Genomic DNA, 7,171 nt, shown 5'->3' with positions numbered 1-7,171 from the left:
TTCAAAAAAAGGAAGAACAATGTCTATAAAAATAAGTTGGAAATCGGAAATGGCAGCAGGATGCTATTTAGGAGAGAAGACGAGATTCAGCGACACCCAATGTAATACCAATGGCTAATGGCAAAGTAGGATAAAAGGTAGTAGTCATAGATCGGGAAAACGAATTTGTATTATTTCTTGGAGTTCAGTTGATGAATATTGGGTATCTTATATATAAATAGGGGGATGAGCTTTTTTGTAAACTTGATTGATGGCTGACAATTAATTAATTGTGGTTGACTGGAAAATATATATTTTCATTTTACCTTATACCGGGCATTACAGTGGCATAGCCATTGGGGCGGGGGGCTAGGGGGCTGCATGCCCCCTAGCGTCGCCTAAAGCAGTGTAATTTACTTCATTAACTTAAGTTTGCGTTAATTAAACTTGATCGTAACGCAAATTTATCGGGTCAATCATTATTGCCTCCCCCCTAATTTTTTTTGGATAAACCTATTTTGCGCCCGTCTACTACAGAAAATTCTGGATACGCCCCTGATGCATTAGTTAGTATTGTTCTGTGCTATTTTACCTCTACAGAGTTTTCTCTTTTAGATTATTACTAGTGACCAGGGCGAGGCTACCAATTGCGGTGTGACGGGTTTATACACAGCAATTTTGATATGTATAAAAAATATATTATTTTTTTTACTTACAGACAGAGGGCAAATTTGCATAAACTATCCTTGAGTTAATTCCTAATTATTGGTAAAGGGTGAATTCGCCGTTTATCCTTGAGTAATTGACGCTATTTGAGTTTAAGACCGTACTGTTTGAGTTTAAACGAACAGAAATTATATCGTATATAAAGGGGGTGCCCCCTCCTCAACACCTCGCTCTTTATGCTAAAGTTTGAATTTTGTCCCAATTATTTATTAATGACTCCTGAAACACAAGGGCCGTTTAATCAGAACAATAAGGCGGTTTTTTAAAATCACTAAAAAACTTTAGCGGAAAGAGTGCGGTATTGAGGAGAGGGCAACCCCCATTACACACATTATAATTTTTGTTCGTTTTAAGTTTTAATGTTGCTCCTTACTTTCATTTGAAAAAAATAGTTTTTTTTAAATTTAATTTTCAGCAGGGAAAGATCAATATTGAATTCACTGACAAGTTTTTGAACTAATACATTGTAATTAACAAAGTCAAATGCGTTTTAAATGGAAATTAAATGCGTCTTTAATGGAAATTAAATTAAGCCAGGGAATAGACTATTCAGGAATTTTACCAGTAAAGTTGACAAGATAAGCAATATAATTGGAGGTAGATGTGGAACTGAGGTTCTCGAATTGCCCCTCATCTGTAAGAAGAGGAATGATTTTTTCCTTCTGCAAAGAATTCAGCAGAGAATTCTTCGTATCGTTTAGAGAATAAACAAGATCGGATGAACACCTTCAAAACCATTATACTTATAAGGGGAAATTGGATATCAAAAGGACAGACGCTTGGCTTTCATAGCTTCCCAATTCATCATTCAAATTCAAATGGAAAAATCACAAGAAGAAAGGAGAGATTGCGTCAGCAGACACATGATTAGATAATGTGAGATGAATTTCTCAAATATGGTCGCTCTGAGTTTAGATATATCTTACTGAAAATTATTAATATTATTTTTTGCAAAAGGAGAAGTACAAAGCGATTTCAGGAAAACCTTAATTATACCACTGTATTTTAAAGGTTATAAGACTGAGTGGGAATGCTATCTAACAGTCACAAGCACTAAGCGCCATTTCGTCGACCAGGAAAATTTTTTCAGAATATCGATAGTCTTAACATCGACATGTCAGGAAATCGACAGTGACAATCACTACACGTTAGAACATTGACAGGCATAACATCGACACGTCAAATCATCGACAGTCAAAATCTCTAAATGTCAGAACGTGGACAGCCATAACATCGACACGTCGGTTCATTGACAGTCAAAATTGCTACCCGTTAGTAGATCAACAGTCGCAACATCGACACGTCAGTTCCTCGACAGTCACAATCGCTACCCATCAGAACGTCAACAGGCGTAACATCGACACGCCAAAATATCAAATTTTTTTTTAGATGTTTTGACGTTTTGTTGTTCTGACTTTTGAAATTCTGACGGTTAGTTTTTCTGATAGATTTTTGTTATGAATTTTTTTTAGATGTTATGACGTGTCGATGTTTTGACTGTTGAAGTTCTGGCGGTTAGTGGCTCTGGCTGATTTTCGTTATGAAAAAAATTTATAAGTTTATATAATAATAATAAGTATATAATAGTTTAGAAACAAATTTCGGCTATATATTTGCACTTCAGAGGGGTGGGGGTAAAGCTTAGGATGTATTAAATACATAACCTACCCTAACCCAGGTATCTTTTTCCCCCTAAAACCCAAAAATTAAATTTTGTAAGTTGTAGATGTTATAACGCGTCGATGTTATGCCTATCAACGTTCTGACTGTTTGTGGTTTTGACGGATTTTCTTTCTGAAGATTTTTTTAAATGTTATGACGTGTCTATGTTATGACTGTCGAAGTTCTGACGGTTAGCGGCTCTGACGGATTTTTGTTATGAAAAAAATTTTTTATGTTATGACGTGTTGACGTCCTGACGGGTAGCGATTGTGACTGTCGATGTTATAACTGTTGAAGGTCTGACGGGTAGCGATTGTGACTGTCGATTAACTGACGCGTCGATGTTTTGACTGTCGATGTTCTAAAGAGTGGCGATTGTGACGGTTAATGTCCTGAAATGTCGATGTAATGACTGTTGATGTCCTGACGCGTTGATGTTATGACTGATTTTGTCGATGTCTTGACGGTAGTGGTCCTGACGTGTCGATGTCTTGGCGCCTTCCCGAGTGAGTGTGGTAACTATTGAGGCGTTAGCCTGGTCACTGGTCACACACTAGAATGACTCCATGGTTGTAGTGTTCATGTGACTTAATCTTGCAAAAAGAATTTTTAGGGATTTGAGAGCTACTATAGTGACTTTCAGGGACATTCTCCTATTTTATAGACTATAGGGTCAAAGTAGGTTACTACTACTACTAACAACAAAGCAACGTAGCATATAGCCACTTGAGGTCAACACAGCTCAGCGCGCTTTTCGTCCATTCGAATCTATTCAAAGCCCCGCTCTAAACACTCCCAGGAAGTTCTTATTTCCCTTAGATAGATTTTATGACAATCTCCCTTTTTATCTGAGACTGAACCACACTTTTTGTACAGCCTACTGTTTGTAATAAGGTCAGTCAGCCTTTTACCGAGAACAATCCGTAGGCCATTCTTCTAGAAAACATCAAGCAAATCTTAATTAATTTTTCAGAGCGCCCATGCTTCAGAACCATATTTGACCACTGTCATCACTGTAGCTCTATTATTATAATCTTGGTTTGCATACTTATCTCAATATTGTCACAAATTTTTTTTCAAGTGTGAAAAAACTCTCTTAAGCCTTAGCTTTTCTACTTTTAACATCTTCACAGCTCCCACCATCTTTACTAATTAAAGCACCAAGGTAAGTGAAGCTACGTTAGTGACTTACGTCTTCTTAACATCAATTTTCAAACCTATTCTAGCACACTGAACTCAAAATACCTCTAAAAGTTTATTCATTTTACCAATATTTTCATCTAGAATCCTTAAAGCTAAAGTTTAGGGAACTTTTGATTCCCCATTTGATTCCGTGCTCTAACATTACCTATGCTGTGCTCCTTATGACAAAATCCATCAGAATTATCCTTGTAAATGGAGATTGAAAGCAACTTTGCTCAACTCCTGATTTAATACGAAACCAGCGGCTAATCTCATTTCCTACCTTAAACACAGCGTTATTCTTTCACATTGCACTAATCACTTTCATCTCTTTGTCTGGTATACCATACAAGGATAAGACCTTCGCTAATGCCCGACCTTTGACTAGCTACAATGTGGTGACACAACAATTAGAAATATTAGTTATCTGTGATTTCGTTATATCAAATCAACTAAAAAATCAAATGGATTCAGAATGTTCGAAATGTTCAGCATTCCATTCCCAGTGTCAAACACTTCGTATTTCTTTCAAATTGAAAACGAGTTTAAATTTTTTGGCTTGAGTAAAGATCAAATTAGATATTTACATGCAAATAAGAATGATAAGAAAAAATATGATTTAGATGACACTTACATGCTCAAACTTACGACTTCATTTGACTTTAGCCAAATAAGGGTGCCAACAAACAACTTGGGACTTGCACTCTGAATTGTATTCTTCCATATCGTATTTTATTCTTCGTAATTGTATTTGAGAATGTTGCCTCACTGTCAGAAAAAATATAAAAGTCACAGACAAAATGGCACTACTGTTATTACCCTAGTGTAATGATATCACAGGTCATGGTAACAATTGATTCATTCACTCATTCTTTGCAATGCCAGTTCATTAATTGTGTTGTAATACGATATACCGGCTATGTCCTTTTACATTTGTCATCGTAATGCTATCCTGGTGTTTTATTTATTCCTTTGTGCGGTTGGATCTCTGAGGATGAAACCAGTATTTCCCTGTATTTAATACTGTCATTGCATTTACAGTGAAAAATGGTGTATCCCAGAAACAAAGACCACGAGACAAAAAATCTCAAAATGCCCATCATCTCGTATTCTCCATATATGATCATTTCTTGAGTGATCATTGGGTAAATACTGACGAATATTATTTATCGCAGAAGGTATTGGCTGGGGTAGATCTATTTTGTTCCAATTTTTGTGTTTGACATTTTAGTAATACTTTATTCTCTCGCATCATTTTTCATCTCTTATTCTTAAGGAGACATTTAACCTTCCTTCATACTGTCACTGATAACAAAATTGTCAAAAACAGTTCCTGGCGTATGTTTGACAGAACAGGAGCCCTATAGTTCCACTCCTTGAATCTTCTGAATTTTTCCGGTATGTTTTTCAACTATTGGCTGTGGTATATATATTTTTCTGCAATGTTTGTTTCTGAGTTTTTGGTAATACTTAATTCTGAGCATTAGTCCTCATCTCTTATTCAGGGCATGTCATGAAATATGAGACGTTAAACGTTGTGTGTTAATTGTTTGACTCTCAAAAAAATGTACTGATACTTAGAATAACGAGAAATCCTTTATTTATTAACATACAGTGAAATGGAATAGCTTCGAATATAGAAGACAAATGTGATTAAGGAATTATGTTCGAATTGATGACCATTATTGTCCAGACAACGTTGATAACGCGCACCAAGGGATTCGCAAACATCACGAAACAGGTCATTAGGAATATCGTGACATTGTCTTTCAATTTTCATTTTCAAAGCTTCAATTGTTCTTGGTTTGGTGCGATAAACTTTGTCTTTGAGATATCCCCACAAAAAGAAGTCCAAGGGTGTCAGGTCCGGGGAACGTGCAGGATATTCAATGGCACCCCTTTGGCCAATCCATGTGTCTGGAAAAGCTGCATCGAGGTGAGCTCGTACATCGCGATGGTAGTGGGGAGGTGCACCATCTTGCTGAAAGTAAATTTCGCCGTCATCACCAAACATCTCAGACATTTGTGGACCAGCAAAATCCTGAACCAAGTTAAGATAGCTTTCACCAGTGACCGTTCCGTTAATAAAAAATGGCCCTATGATGCCAGTGCAGATATCACACACCACACTGTTACTCCAGGCCAGTTGTCATGGTGTTCAAGTGTTACATGAGGATTTACAGGAGCCCAGTACGAGCAATTATGACGATTAATGGTGCCATTTAATTTAAAGGTTGCCTCGTCGCTCCAAAAAATTTTTTGTGGAAACCCTGCATCTTCTTCACATTTTGCCAGATACCAATTCACAAAATTCAACTTTCCGGTCAGTATCGGCTTCGTTTTGGTCATGAATTGGTGTTGAAATGTAGCTTTTCCAATACAGACGCTTCATGATACGACAGACGCTACCTTTTGAGATGTTTGTTTCTCAACTAGTTTGTCCAAGTGATTTCTATGGTGGTTGTAAAAGTGTTTCCTGCACTTTCTCTTCTTGTCCTGGGCTCGTAAATGTCCATGGTCGTCCAGAATGGTTCTCGTTGACATTCTGAATGGTTCCTTCTGGTTAAAATTTCTCTTTGATGTAAGCAATGGTCCGACACATTGGTGGCGATCTTGATATTTCCGTTCTGAATTGTCCTTGCACTTCAATGGCGTTGCCGGTCTACCAGTAACATTTCAGGACAAACATCTTCTCTTTTAAGCTAAGCTGATTTCCTGCCATTCTGGGGTTCACACCTCGCACCTGCAACACAAATAAGACAGCATATTAGCAACGATTAATGAACATGATTCCTTAATCATATTTGTCTTCTATATTCGAAGCTATTCCATTTTGCTGTATATTCATAAATAAAGGATTTCTTGTTATCCTTTACGATAAATAAAGGATAATAAATTCTTTATTTCACTGTTTTCTTCACTTGTTTGTTCTTTTTTTTATACTTAATTCAAGATTGTCTTCACTCTTGATGAAGACAATGATTTTTTTTCTTCGGCAATATCGTCTGAAAAGACATCTGACCAAAATTTCACTTATATTGTGAACTAATGGATCTAAGGGTAGAATAATAGTATATTTGTTAAAACACTTATTTCCAATCTTACTTCTTTCATCATGATTAGGTGTATTCCTCCATCTAAAAATACAGGCTTTGCAAAAATACTGTCCGCAGCTGAGCTTAACTGGCTAAAAAGGAAATACCACATATATAGATAATGGGAACGTTTTAGACAAGAATAAAAGAGGATAAATCAAACAAAAAGGTCATAAAAGGTAATTCACTTTGTTGATTTTGATGAACTACTCTATTGTAATTCAAATTTTTGTCTTTTTTCATTTTTCATTTTAAATTTTTTTTTTTTTTATAAAAATAAAAAATATACAGGACCACGGATGGTTCTTAGCCATGAACCCCAAAATTGCGAAACAAAGGTCAAAAGTAAAGGACAAACCCTTAGATCTTATAACAAACGAAATTGAAGGGGAACAAACTAATAAAACACTGACAGAGGAAGACATCCCCCATAATATTTGGTAATGTAACTTAAAAGGAAGTTTATTAAGCGAAATGAATGAAATTAATTTGGAAAGTATAAACCAACCTTACATAACGACTTCGAA

This window comes from Artemia sp. Qi Xiang Cuo, unplaced genomic scaffold (assembly GCF_049724085.1).
Source record: "Artemia sp. Qi Xiang Cuo unplaced genomic scaffold, ASM4972408v1 HiC_scaffold_29, whole genome shotgun sequence".
NCBI classification, from domain to species: Eukaryota; Metazoa; Arthropoda; class Branchiopoda; order Anostraca; family Artemiidae; genus Artemia; species Artemia sp. Qi Xiang Cuo.
This window is presented reverse-complemented; position numbering follows the sequence as displayed.